Source organism: Carassius gibelio, chromosome B22 (genome assembly GCF_023724105.1).
Source record: "Carassius gibelio isolate Cgi1373 ecotype wild population from Czech Republic chromosome B22, carGib1.2-hapl.c, whole genome shotgun sequence".
In the NCBI taxonomy this organism is placed as follows: domain Eukaryota; kingdom Metazoa; phylum Chordata; class Actinopteri; order Cypriniformes; family Cyprinidae; genus Carassius; species Carassius gibelio.
Window position 1 is genome coordinate 38,698,350 of NC_068417.1, and position 15,173 is coordinate 38,713,522.

Genomic DNA, 15,173 nt, shown 5'->3' on the forward strand with positions numbered 1-15,173 from the left:
CAGAGCAGCTTTTCATGTGCCATGGGAGCCGCAACCGGGGGGGGGGGGGGCGGCTGCCTCCGGGCAAACAGTTTCACATTGGGTGAGGGATGTTCCTGCTCAAGTGTATGATGCGGCAGGTTGGTCCTTTCCGCACACATTTGTCAGGTTCTATAGTTTGGATCTCCATCCTACTAATTTCCAAAGTCTCCTGTCCTCCGCCATCTACAACACCGGAGCAGAAGAGACTTCACTTACTGTGTCCAGTATGTGCTCTTCAGATTTACTTCCACCGCACTAGCCAGTGGCGTAAGTCAGAGCAGCTTTTCATATGCCGTGGGGGCCGCAGTCAGGGGTGCGGCTGCCATCAGGCAAACAGTTTCACATTGGGTGAGGGTTGCTATTGTCCTAGCCTACGAGGCGCGTGGTCACACTTCGCCTCTAGGAGGTAGTGCCCATTTCACCAGTTGGGTTGCATCTTCAATGGCTTGAGGTGCGCCCTTGCAGCAAGTGTGTTATGCGGCAGGTTGGTCCTTTCCGCACACATTTGTCAGATTCTATAGTTTGGATGTCCATCCTACTAATTTCCAAAGTCTCCTGTCCTCCGCCATTTACAACACCGGAGCAGAAGAGACTTCACTTACCGTGTCCAGTATGTGCTCTTCAGATTTACTTCCACCGCACTAGCCAGTGGCGTAAGTCAGAGCAGCTTTTCATATGCCTTGGGAGCAGCAGTCAAGGATGCGGCTGCCACCAGGCAAGCAGTTTCACATTGGGTGAGGGTTGATATTGCCCTAGCCTACGAGGCGCGTGGTCACACTTCGCCTCTAGGAGGTAGTGCCCATTTCACCAGTTGGGTTGCATCTTCAATGGCTTGAGGTGCGCCCTTGCAGCAAGTGTGTGATGCGGCAGGTCGGCCCTTTCCGCACACATTTGTCAGATTCTATAGTTTGGATGTCGATGGTACTCCGGGCTCACATGCCCTTGAGTCCACATCCATATGGGTCATGTCTGAGACCTCTTCGATGTTTGTGCGCACACACTACACAACCTTGGGGGTCCAGACACTTACAGTGCGGCGGCGTTGGTATTCTCGTTCCCATTAGCGCTATTGAGCGCAGCATCGAGTGTAGCTTTTGAAAGGGAACGTCTCGGGTTACTTGACTGTAACCCTGTTCCCTGAAAAAGCGGGAACGAGATGCTGCGCCTCAATGCCGCACTGTCGACGTGTCCGGACGTCTCTTCAGACAAAGGGGTAACCTGAGGATGTTTCGGTTTCACGTCTATTTATAACCTGCAGGTGCACATTATCAGTGACGTCACCTGCCGAGGTTATTTAAAGCCAATTATTGGCGTGTTTGACACACATGCTTCACAACCGGTCGAACAAAGAATGTTCTCATTAGCGCTATTGAGCGCAGCATCTCGTTCCCGCTTTTTCAGGGAACAGGGTTACAGTCAAGTAACCCGAGACGTTTTCTGCAATGCTGTAAGACAGTTTTTAATGTGTTAGAAGTTATATGCACAAATACTTATGTTATGACTTCAATGATCAAGATTGTCAGTTTACAGCTTTCTGAGTCCAGTAATGTTGAAATAGTGCTTCTGTTCAAATGAAGTGAAATCTAGCCCAAATCTAGTCTAAAGCTTGTCTCTCTAATAGAGAAAGCTATTTCATTCAGTATTCAGTGCAAATCTTGCCAAATTGAAAGATGCTTATGCCTTATGAAATACAATGTTTTCTGCAATGCTGTAAGACAGTTTTTAATGTGTTAGAAGTTATATGCACAAAAACTTATGTTAGGACTTCAATGATCAAGATTGTCAGTTTACAGCTTTCTGAGTCCAGTAATGTTGAAATAGTGCTTCTGTTCAAATGAAGTGAAATCAAGCCCAAATCTGCTCAAAAGCTTGTCTCTCTATTAGTGAAAGCTGTTTCATTCAGTATTCAGTGCAAATCTTGCCAAACTGAAAGATGCTTATGCCTTATGAAATACAATGTTTTCTGCAATGCTGTTAGACAGTTTTTAATGTGTTAGAAGTTATATGCACAAATACTTATGTTATGTCTTCAATGATCAAGATTGTCAGTTTACAGCTTTCTGAGTCCAGTAATGTTGAAATAGTGCTTCTGTTCAAATGAAGTGAAATCAAGCCCAAATCTGCTCAAAAGCTTGTCTCTCTATTAGAGAAAGCTGTTTCATTCAGTATTCAGTGCAAATCTTGCCAAACTGAAAGATGCTTATGCCTTATGAAATACAATGTTTTCTGCAATGCTGTAAGACAGTTTTTAATGTGTTAGAAGTTATATGCACAAAAACCTATTTTAGGACTTCAGTGATCAATATTGTCAGTTTACAGCTTTCTGAGTCCAGTAATGTTGAAATAGTGCTTCTGTTCAAATGAAGTGAAATCTAGCCCAAATCTGATCAAAAGCTTGTCTCTCTAATAGAGAAAGCTGTTTCATTCAATATTCAGTGCAAATCTTGCCAAACTGAAAGATGCTTATGCCTTATGAAATACAATGTTTTCTGGAATGCTGTAAGACAGTTTTTAATGTATTAGAAGTTATATGCACAAAAACTTATGCTAGGACTACAATGCTCAAGATTGTCAGTGTACATGTTTCTGAGTCCAGTAATGTTGAAATAGTGCTTCTGATCAAATGAAGTGAAATCAAGCTCAAATCTGCTCAAAAGCTTTTCTCTCTATAAGAGAAAGCTGTTTCATTCAGTATCCAGTTCAAATCTTGCCAAACTGAAAGATGCTTATGCCTTATGAAATACAATGTTTTCTGCAATGCTGTAAGACAGTTTTTAATGTGTTAGAAGTTATATGCACAAAAACTTATGTTAGGACTTCAATGATCAAGATTGTCAGTTTACAGCTTTCTGAGTCCAGTAATGTTGAAATAGTGCTTCTGTTCAAATGAAGTGAAATCTAGCCCAATTCTGCTCAAAAGCTTGTCTCTCTAATAGAGAAAGCTATTTCATTCAGTATTCAGTGCAAATCTTGCCAAATTGAATGATGCTTATGCCATATGAAATACAATGTTTTCTGCAATGCTGTAAGACAGTTTTTAATCTGTTAGAAGTTATATGCACAAAAACTTATGTTAGGACTTCAATGATCAAGATTGACAGTTTACAGCTTTCTGAGTCCAGTAATGTTGAAATAGTGCTTCTATTCAAATGAAGTGAAATCAAGCCCAAATTTGCTCAAAAGCTTGTCTCTCTATTAGAGAAAGCTGTTTCATTCAGTATTCAGTGCAAATCTTGACAAACTGAACAATGCTTATGTAATACAATGTTTTCTGCAATGCTGTAAGACAGTTTTTAATGTGTTAGAAGTTATATGCACAAAAACCTATGTTAGGACTTCAGTGATCAAGATTGTCAGTTTACAGTTTTCTGAGTCCAGTAATGTTGAAATAGTGCTTCTGTTCAAATGAAGTGAAATCTAGCCCAAATCTGCTCAAAAGCTTGTCTCTGTAATAGAGAAAGCTATTTCATTCAGTATTCAGTGCAAATCTTGCCAAACTGAAAGATGCTTATGCCATATGAAATACAATGTTTTCTGCAATGCTGTAAGGCAGTTTTTAATGTGTTAGAAGTTATATGCACAAAAACTTATGTTAGGACTTCAATGATCAAGATTGTCAGTTTACAGCTTTCTGAGTCCAGTAATGTTGAAATAGTGCTTCTACTCAAATGAAGTGAAATCAAGCCCAAATCTGCTCAAAAGCTTGTCTCTCTATTAGAGAAAGCTGTTTCATTCAGTATTCAGTGCAAATCTTGCCAAACTGAAAGATGCTTATGCCTTATGAAATACAATGTTTTCTGCAATGCTGTAAGACAGATTTTAATGTGTTAGAAGTTATATGCACAAATACTTATTTTATGACTTCAATGATCAAGATTGTCAGTTTACAGCTTTCTGAGTCCAGTAATGTTGAAATAGTGCTTCTATTCAAATGAAGTGAAATCAAGCCCAAATCTGCTCAAAAGCTAGTCTCTCTATTAGAGAAAGCTGTTTCATTCAATATTCAGTGCAAATCTTGCCAAACTGAAAGATGCTTATGCCTTATGAAATACAATGTTTTCTGCAATGCTGTAAGACAGTTTTTAATCTGTTAGAAGTTATATGCACAAAAACTTCTGTTAGGACTTCAATGATCAAGATTGACAGTTTACAGCTTTCTGAGTCCAGTAATGTTGAAATAGTGCTTCTATTCAAATGAAGTGAAATCAAGCCCAAATCTGCTCAAAAGCTTGTCTCTCTATTAGAGAAAGCTGTTTCATTCAGTATTCAGTGCAAATCTTGCCAAACTGAAAAATGCTTATGAAATACAATGTTTTCTGCAATGCTGTAGGACAGTTTTTAATGTGTTAGAAGTTATATGCACAAAAACCTATGTTAGGACTTCAGTGATCAAGATTGTCAGTTTACAGCTTTCTGAGTCCAGTAATGTTGAAATAGTGCTTCTGTTCAAATGAAGTGAAATCTAGCCCAAATCTGCTCAAAAGCTTGTCTCTCTAATAGAGAAAGCGGTTTCATTCAATATTCAGTGCAAATCTTGCCAAACTGAAAGATGCTTATGCCTTATGAATTACAATGTTTTCTGCAATGCTGTAAGACAGTTTTTAATGTGTTAGAAGTTATATGCACAAAAACTTATGCTAGGACTACAATGCTCAATATTGTCAGTGTACATGTTTCTGAGTCCAGTAATGTTGAAATAGTGCTTCTGTTCAAATGAAGTGAAATCTAGCCCAAATCTGCTCAAAAGCTTGTCTCTCTAATAGAGAAAGCGGTTTCATTCAATATTCAGTGCAAATCTTGCCAAACTGAAAGATGCTTATGCCTTATGAAATACAATGTTTTCTGCAATGCTGTAAGACAGTTTTTAATGTGTTAGAAGTTATATGCACAAAAACTTATATTAGGACTTCAATGATCAAGATTGTCAGTTTACAGCTTTCTGAGTCCAGTAATGTTGAAATAGTGCTTCTGTTCAAATGAAGTGAAATCAAGCCCAAATCTGCTCAAAAGCTTGTCTCTCTATTAGAGAAAGCTGTTTCATTCAGTATTCAGTGCAAATCTTGCCAAACTGAAAGATGCTTATGCCTTATGAAATACAATGTTTTCTGCAATGCTGTAAGACAGTTTTTAATGTGTAAGAAGTTATATGCACAAAAACCTATTTTAGGACTTCAGTGATCAAGATTGTCAGTTTACAGCTTTCTGAGTCCAGTAATGTTGAAATAGTGCTTCTGTTCAAATGAAGTAAAATCTAGCCCAAATCTGCTCAAAAGCTCGTCTCTCTAATAGAGAAAGCTGTTTCATTCAATGTTCAGTGCAAATCTTGCCAAACCTAAAGGTGCTTATGCCTTATGAAATACAATGTTTTCTGCAATGCTGTAAGACAGTTTTTAATGTGTTAGAAGTTATATGCACAAAAACTTATGTTAGGACTTCAATGATCAAGATTGTCAGTTTACAGCTTTCTGAGTCCATTAAGAAACAAAAAGAAAGGAATATCAGAAAATAATTAAATGAAGAATTAAGTAAAGAGGATGTTGATGTGCAGAAGGTTGTTTTGTTAGAAGAGGATTTAAGTAAAATAGAGGAGGAAAAGTATAGAGGTGCAATGATAAGAAGTAAGGAGGGAGAAAAATGTACAAAATTCTTTTTTAATCTAGAAAGAAGTAGGGAAAAGGCAGAAACAATAAAATAAATAAAATGCAAAGATGGAAGGAAAGTAAAAGAAAAAAAAGAAATATTAAAGGAGGTAAAAGATTTTTATGAAGAATTGTTTAAGACACAAGGAATAGATGATGGCGAAAAAGACTGTATATTGAAGATGATAACGGCTACAGTTAATAATCAAGACAAAGAAGAGTGTGATGAGGAGATAAAAATAGAAGAGATAGAAGAAGCAATTAATCAATTAAAGGTGAATAAAAGTCCAGGTATAGATGTCATATATAGTCAATGCCCGATCGCTGAATATTAGCAGGTTTGGGCCTGGTTAGTACATGGATGGGAGACTGCCTGGGAATACCAGGTGCTTTAATCTTTTTGGAAAATTTCACGAATTATATAATAATCTTTCATTAAAAAAAATATATATAAAAATTTTATTTTGATTAATTTATTTTGATTAATATAAAAAAAGAGTCAATGCCCGATCTCTGAATCTTAGCAGGTTTAGGTCTGGTTAGTACTTGGATGGGAGACTGCCTGGGAATACCAGGTGCTGTAAGCTTTTTGGAAATTTTTCACTTAGTATATAATAATTTTGCCAAATAATAGAGTCAATGCCCGATCTCTGAATCTTAGCAGGTTTAGGTCTGGTTAGTACTTTGATGAGAGACTGCCTAGGAATACCAGGTGCTTTAAGCTTTTGGGTTTTCTTTCCTACTTATATAATGTACTGGCGATTAGATTGGCTGGTCTTTAAATAGCCCTCTCTTTGCAGCAGTCTTCGCTTACGGCCATACTAACCTGGCTATGCCCGATCTCGTCTGATCTCGGAAGCTAAGCAGGTTTGGGCCTGGTTAGTACTTGGATGGGAGACCGTCTCGGAATAACAGGTGCTGTAAGCTTTTTGGAAATTTTTCACTTAGTATATAATAATTTTGCCAAAAAATAGAGTCAATGCCCGATCTCTGAATCTTAGCAGGTTTAGGTCTGGTTAGTACTTTGATGAAAGGCTGCCTAGGATTACCAGGTGCTTTAAGCTTTTGGGTTTTCTTTCCTACTTATATAATGTACTGGCGATTAGATTGGCCGGTCTTTAAATAGCCCTCTCTTTGCAGCAGTCTTCGCTTAAGGCCATACCAACCAGAGGGTGCTAGAGAGCTACAGGAAGTGTCGGCTGCAGTTGGGAGAGGAAGGCTCTCCTCCATTTAGATTTTTCTGTTAGTGTTTATTTTGTGAGTTGTTTTTGGACTTTTAATTTATTTTTTTGTGTGCTTTTTCAGTTTTAAACCACCTAACAGCAGCATCTTGCTGGCTGGAGGGTGGTTAATTGTTATTTTTTTATTTTTGTACAATGGATGGATTATTGGCAAACGACACTGGACTGGCTGGAGAGAGACGCATGGCAAACGACACCGGACTGGCTGGAGAGAGACGCATGGCAAACGACACCGGACTGGCTGGAGAGAGACGCATGGCAAACGACACTGGACTGGCTGGAGAGAGACGCATGGCAAACAACACTGGACTGGCTGGAGAGAGACGCATGGCAAACAACACTGGACTAGCTGGAGAGAGACGCGTGGCAAACGACACTGGACTGGAGTATCGACAACGAGCAGGACACAGTAAAAATCAGGATGCAAGATATACATGTGGTGAAAGGAAATACTTAAAGGAGGCAACTGTGATTGTGAATGTGGAGAATGTAAGTGAGGTGAGAGCTCTGGATATTATTAAAGCGGTGACGGACAAATGTGGATATGGTAAAATCTTAGCACTGAGGCCAAGACAAGGAAAGGAATATGAACTGACAATGGAAAAAGAAGAAACTTGTGATGAACTGACTGAGGGATTGTTAATTAAAGGAGTGAACTGTGAGATAAAGAAACTGCAAAACAGAGATTATGTTGTCTCTTTCATGCATCTGCCCGTCTACCTTGCTGATGAAGAGATTTTAAATAAACTGGAGGTTTGGGGGGTTTCCCCAATTTCAAATATAAAGCGGCGTGTTTATCCGTGCACCACCACGAGGATGGGACAAGATATGTAAAGGCGCGGTTTCCGAAGGAGGTGGCCTCCCTACCGTACAGCACAAAAATAGAAACGGCAGAGGGTCCACAATACTTTAGGGTGATGCACAGCCATCAGGTGAAGACTTGTCGGCTGTGCATGAGCCCAGATCATGTGGTGAAGGAGTGCCCGGAGTTTAAGTGCCATAAATGCGAGGAAAGAGGCCACTTCGCGAGAAACTGCAATGCTGTGACGTGCCCGGAGTGCAATTTGGTTTTTAATAAGTGTGAGTGTTGGATGCAGGGTGAGGAGGAGGAGCAGCAGCAGGTGGGCGGGCAGGTGCATGAAAGAGACAACGAGCAGCGAGACGTTGGAGAAAGGGTACGTGGTGAAGGACTGGAATTAAATAAGGATATAGAACAACAGAAAGAGTGTACCGAACAAGGAAAAGTAAATGAGGAGACGCAGGGGAAATCATCAAAAAGACGAAGATCTGTAAAGGTAATACCTAATCTTGATACTGCAAGAAAAAGAATGCTTAAAGAAGATGGGATTGAGTGTGCAAATAAGTATGAGCTGCTAAAGGGTTTGGAGGAGATGGACTGAGTTTATGGGTTTTGTGCATGTTTTTATATGTTTTATGCTTTTAAGAATTGTTACTTTTAATGCTAGAGGGCTTTCGAACGTAGGAAAATTTGAAAAAGTGAAAGAAATGTGTAAAGGAGAGGATGTGATTTTATTACTAGAAACTAACTGGAGGGAAGAGTACATGACTGAAATAAGGAAAAGGTGGAGTGGAGAATTTTTTTATAACAATGGTGATGGGAGGCTGGGAAGAGGAGTTGCGATTTTAATAAAAGAAAACTGTGGGGTATCATGTAAAACAATATATAATGACATAGATTGGAAATGTATTGCGGTTGAAATGGAGTATGAGGAGAAAAAAATTATTGTAGTTAATATTCATGCACCGACTGTAGAGAGTGAAAAGAAGGAATATTTTAATGTATTAAGAGATTTTTTAAAAAAGCATAAAGAAGTTATTATGATGGGTGATTTTAATACTGTTTTCAGTAAATTAGAAATTGGTGAGGGAATGGTTTTTAAAAATGATAAAGGAAGAAAAGAACTGAAATTATTAATGGAAGAAAATAATATGATTGATGTATGGAGAGAAAGAAATGAAAAAAAGAAAGAATATTCAAGGAGGCAATTAGTAGGGAATTTTATGTGTAAGACAAGGATTGGTTTTATTTTATGTACAAGGAACATTGAAGGTTTTATCTGTAACATTAAATATGTAGAATCAAGCTTAAGTGACCATAAACCACTTTTTATACAAGTAGACTGGAGTTCAGTGAAAAGAGGGCCGGGTGTATGGGTTTTAAATGCAGAGGTTTTGAAGAATGAGGACTATGTGTCAAGTATTAAAGAAATTATTGAAAAAGAAAAGGTGAATGGAATGTACAGCGAAGATAAAAGGATATGGTGGGAAAATGTTAAATATTTAGTAAAAAAATTCACGATAAAGTATTGCAAATTAATACAGATGTGTAAGAGGAAGAAGGAGAGAGAAATAAGAGAAAATTTGGAAAAGGAATTAAATGAGAATGGGAAAGATATACAAAAAAATAAAAGAATTGGAGGGAATATTGAAAGACATGGAAGAGAAAAAATATGAATGTGCAAAACTAAGGAGTAAAGCTAAGTATACTGTGGAGGGTGAAAAATGTACAAAGTTTTTCTTTGATCTAGAAAAAATAAGAGGGAAAGCTGGAATGATTAAAGAAATAAGAGGGAAAATGGTGTAGTGGTGGAAACAAATGAGGAAATATTAAAAGAAGTAAAAGCATATTATGAAAATCTGTTTAGTACTGAGGGGTTGAAAGAAGAAGAGAAATTGGAGTTACTAAATCAAATAAAAACAACAGTAGAAGTAGACAAAAAAGAGTGTGATGAAGAGATAAGGTAAGAAGAGATAAAAAGAGCAATAAGTGAATTGAACAAAAATAAAAGTCCAGGTATAGATGGTTTGGGGAGTTAATTTTATATCGTTTTTAAATATTTTTTAACCAGTATTTTAAAAGAAGTATATGAAGACATTTTTAAAAAAGAGGAAATGAATCAGAGAATGGGGATGGGATTAATAAAGTTGATATATAAAAGAAAAGGAGATAAAGTAGACCTAAAAAATTATAGACCAATTACAATGCTGAATACAGATTTGAAAATTTTAACAAAAGTTTTAGCCAATAGATTGAAAGAGGTAATGCCAACCATAATTAAAACAAATCAAGTGTATGGAGTAAAAAGGGAAAGATATAGCGGATACAACTTTAAGTATAATAGATAGAATAAGATATATGAAAGAAAAAAACAAAAAAGGATATGTTATTAGTTTGGATTTAAAAAAAGCCTTTGATAGAGTGGAGCATGATTATTTATTTGGAAAAGAAGGTACGGGTTTGGGGATAATTTTTTCAAGTGGATTACAATTTTATACAAGAATACAGTGTAATGTTTTTTTAACAGAATGTTTTAAAATTACTAGGTCAATAAGACAAGGATGTCCATTATCAGCGCTTTTATATTCTTTAGTTGCAGAACCATTGGGATTAGTTGTTAAAATAGATGAAGACATAAGAGGGATAAACATTGAAGGAAGTGGGGGAAATGAAAAAATATTTCAATATGCAGATGATTCAACAATAATAGTTAAGGATATAGAGAGTGTTAATAAAGTAATGGAAGTAGTACAGATGTTTTGTAGGGGATCAGGAGGCAAGTTAAATGAAGAAAAAACAACATGTGAGATTTGGAGGAGTAAATATTTTAACTGATTATTTTCATTTTAAAGAAACAAAAGAAATAAGGATTTTAGGTGTTCTAATGGGAAAAGACGAAAGGAATGTTAAAGAAAAAATGTGGGAAGAAATAGTAGGAGGAATTGAAAGAAGGTTAAATTTTTGGAAATTGAGGACTTTAAGTTTAAAAGGGAAGGTTTTAATTTTAAATGTGTTAATGGTGTCAAAGTTGTGGTATGTTTTATATGTGACTGCTATGCCAATGTGGGTGGAGAAAAGGTTGAAAATATGTTTTTTAGATTTTTTATGGAATAGTAAACCGTCAAGAATTGCATATAGTACATTAATAGGAGAAGTAGGGAAAGGAGGGATGGGATTAACTGATGTTGAACAGAGAAAAAATAGGTTAAGAGTTAAAATAGTAAAAAAAATATCTAGATGATGGTCACAAAACAGCATGGAAAAAGACAATGGAATATATTTTAAACAAATGTGGGGATTTTAACATGGGGGATGGGATTTTATGGATGAAAACGAAGAATTGGATGACAGAGTGCTTACCAGAGTTTTATAGGGAAATGTTTAGTGCCTGGGGAACATTTTTAGACAAAGTAGAGTATGATCCACATGGGAGAGAAAACATTTTAAATCAACCTCTGTTTTTAAAACAAAAACATTTTAAAACAAGACAAATAATTGTTTTTAAAGAAATGGATGGATGTGGGGATAACAAGAGTGAGAGATGTTTTATATGAATTTAAAGAAGGATTTTTACCGACACAATTTATTGTGGATGCAATGAAAGTGGCAAAAGAAGATTACAGTGAACAAGAAATAAAAAATAAATATGAAATCATTAAAAATGCAATACCTAAAGAGTGGATTAAAAGAATAGAAAGTATGGAAGGAGAACCAAAAGAGAAATGTATTAATGTGAAATTAGGGGAAAAACTGTATGATTTTAAGGAATGTACTGTGAAAATGATTTATTGTGCTTTAAGAGATGATGTTTTTAAAGAGCCGATTGTAAATGGATACTGGGTGCAGAAATTCAAAGATTTAAAAAAAGAGTGTATATGGAGAAACATGACGGGGAAATATGTGGAAACAAAATTGGAATGTTTGGAGTATTTTACAAGGCATAAAGTGGTTTTTACTGATGTTATTTTAAAATAAAATAGGAATGGAAGAAAATGCTCTGTGTAAAGTGTGCCAGGAACAGGAAGAGGGGATTTTACATATGTTTTTACATTGTAGAGAGCTAGAGGATTTTTTAAGGAAATGTAAATGTTTAATTAAAGATGTGGTGGAGGAGTGGGATGAAAATGTAATGTAATGGAACAGAGTTGTGATGTTTGGTTGGGGAAAAAAAGTGTAAAAACAAAAGTTTCATTAATCTGTCTGTAATGCTAATGAAAAGTGCAATATGGGACAGAAGAACTGTGGCTAAAAAGGAAAAAATTGTGTTGGATGTTTGGAGTGTGTTTAAAAGAAAAACAGAATTATATATTGAAAAACTGTATGTTAGACTCTTTTTATGATATTTTTACCCCAAAAGTTTGTTGTGTTTTAAATGATTTAATGTGGAAGTTGCCAGAAAGTGGAAGAGTTTTTAAATTATCAATGTAAAGGAAAGATGTGTAATGTAGAGATGTGTAAAGACGATGTTCTGTATTTTATATTGACTGTGTTTAATCTATTGTATTTTATTGATTGAGATTATTTAATAAAAAAAAAAAAAAAAAAAAAAAAAGGCTATGCTCGATCTCGTCTGATCTCGGAGGCTAAGCAGGTTTGGGCCTGGTTAGTACTTGGATGGGAGACCGCCTGGGAATACCAGGTGCTGTAAGCTTTTTGGACATTTTTCACGTAGTATACAATAATTTTGCCAAATAATAGAATCAATGCCCGATCTCTGAATCTTAGCAGGTTTAGGTCTGGTTAGTACTTGGATGGGAGACCGCCTGGGAACACCAGGTGCTGTAAGCTTTTTGGAAATTTTTCACTTAGTATACAATAATTTTGGCAAATAATAGAATCAAAGCCCGATCTCTGAATCTTAGCAGGTTTAGGTCTGGTTAGTACTTTGATGAGAGACTACCTAGGAATACCAGGTGCTTTAAGCTTTTGGGTTTTCTTTCCTACTTATATAATGTACTGGCGATTAGATTGGCTGGTCTTTAAATAGCCCTCTCTTTGCAGCAGTCTTCGCTTACGGCCATACCAACCTGGCTATGCCCAATTTCGTCTGATCTCGGAAGCTAAGCAGGTTTGGCCTGGTTAGTACTTGGATGGGAGACTGCCTGGGAATACCAGGTGCTGTAAGCTTTTTGGACATTTTTCACTTAGTATATAATAATTTTGCCAAAAAATAGAGTCAATGCCGATCTCTGAATATTAGCAGGTTTGGGCCTGGTTAGTACATGGATGGGAGACTGCCTGGGAATACCAGGTGCTTTAAGCTTTTGGGTTTTCTTTCCTACTTATATAATGTACTGGCGATTAGATTGGCTGTTCTTTAAATAGCCCTCTCTTTGCAGCAGTCTTCGCTTACGGCCATACCAACCTGGCCACGCCCGATCTAGTTGGTACGTTCCAATCAGTGATTTGGCTGCAGTTGGAGAGAAAGGCTCTCCTCCATTTTTGTTAATGTTTTATTTTATTTATTTTTTGCTAAGTTAAAAGTTATAAAGTTCACTTTTGGTGTAATTTTCACGGTTTAACCCCAAGCAGTTTTTTAACTGTTTGGGGTTGAGTTTTTGGTTTTGGTTTTTGATATCGTTTGAGAGGTCTACAAACAAGGAAGGAAATAATGGATAATGGACCAGGACTGGGAAAAGAACTGGAGATAAAATCCAACAAAGTAGACGAAGGGACTAGTTCATTCAAAACTATGACTAAAGAAAATAATGAAAATCAAGAAGAGGAAACATGGGCAACTGTGGTCTCGAGGAAGAAGAAAAATGGAATTGAAATGCTGAAAGAAAGGACTGAACAACAACAGAGGCTACAAGGTAAAGCAAAGGATTATTCAAATGGTGAAAAGAGAAAAGAGTAAAGTCAAAAAGATGAAATGTTAAATAAGTTGAGAGGGAAAATGAGATACCAGAGAGAGTACAAAAAAGAAACTACGCTGACAATGAATGTGAAAAATCCGGACAAATTAACTGTTATGATGATAATTAAAGCTGTAGAGGACAAAACTGGAATTGGCAAATTATACGGACTAAGAAAAAAAAATGATTTTGAATATGAACTCACTTTGGAGGAAGAAACAGACTTTGAACATATTTTGAATGGAATATTAATTAATGGGCAAATGTGTGAAATGAGGAAGCTTTGTGCAACAGAAAGGATGGTTTCTTTTCTAAATTTGCCAAATTATATAAGTGATGAGGAAGTACTGCAAAAATTAACAAGCTGGGGGGTTACACCGATACTACCTCTGAGAAGGAGGTTTTACCCTGGGACAACGGTGGCGGATGGAACAAGATTTATCAGAGCTAAATTTCCAAAGGACGTGGTGTCCCTTCCATATAATACAAGGATTGAAACGGAGGAAGGAATCAAATATTTTAGAGTGATTCATGATCACCAAGTGAAAACTTGCAGAATATGTTCAAGTGTTGATCACGAAAAGAAGGATTGTCCTCATTTTTTATGCCGAGAACGCATGGAGCAGGGGCATTATGCGCGGGACTGCAAAGCCCCGCGGTGCCAAAGCTGTGGGAAGGCATTACAAAGGTGTAGATGTGAAAATTATGAAGAAGCACATGAGGAAATGGAGACAGATTTACACAATGAAGGGGAGAATGTGGAAAAGGATGATGAAGGAGGTGTACTACAACAAGAATATGTCATAACAAAGGATATACAGAGAAGCGAAGAAATAGTTAACAAAGATGAAAGAGGATGCCTGGAGCCGGGGCATTATGTAAGGGACTGCAAAGCCCCGCAGTGCCAAAGCTGTGAGAGGGCATCACAAAGGTGCATATGTGAAAATTATGAATAAGTACACGAGGGAATGGAGATGGATTCACACAATGATGGAGCGAATGTGGAAGAGGATGATGAAGGAGGTGTACCACAGCAAGTAAGTGTCATGACAAAGGAGATACAAAGCGGCAGAGAAAAAGTTAGTAAAGATGAACGGCGCGGAGAAAAAACAACAGAAAGAGCAAAAATGACGATGGGTCTACAACTATTTGATGGTAAAGTTGAACAGAATAAGATGGAAAACAAAGAAGAAGGAGATAATGGAGTAAAGGACATTACAAGCCAAGAGGAGGTAAGAGACACTAAGGAAAAAACTTTTGGTGGGAAAGAAAGTGTGAAGAAAAACATATTGAGCAGGGGAAGTAGATTGAAAACAACAGCACAAATTAATATTGAGAAGGTGATGGAAAAACAAAGAATAAGAAGAGAATCTAAAGAAAAAAAGAAAAAAAAGGCAGAAATGACTGGATTAAGAGAGGAAGAGGGGAGAGAGACTGAACAAAAGTGAAGTGTTTTATTAGTAGACTGGACTGATAGAAAGGGTTTTGGGCTGTTTTTGTTGTTTGTTGGTTATTCTTTCCTTTTTTGTAGTGATGAGTCAATTCTGTATTGTAACCGTTAATGCTAGAGGATTATCAAATGTTACTAAACTTGAAAATGTGATTCATTTGACTAAGA

At 36.8% G+C, this 15,173-nt stretch overlaps 1 non-coding gene and 1 pseudogene across 1 annotated transcript; both read left to right on the top strand.

Moving 5' to 3' along the window:
• The first annotated feature begins 6,468 nt into the window (after positions 1–6,468).
• On the top strand, positions 6,469–6,587 carry LOC128004393 (5S ribosomal RNA). Its single transcript, XR_008177084.1, has one exon. It is a non-coding gene; the product is annotated as a 5S ribosomal RNA (ribosomal RNA).
• Positions 6,588–12,709: 6,122 nt separating this feature from the next.
• Positions 12,710–12,827, top strand: LOC128006801 (uncharacterized; annotated as a pseudogene).
• Positions 12,828–15,173: the final 2,346 nt, after the last annotated feature.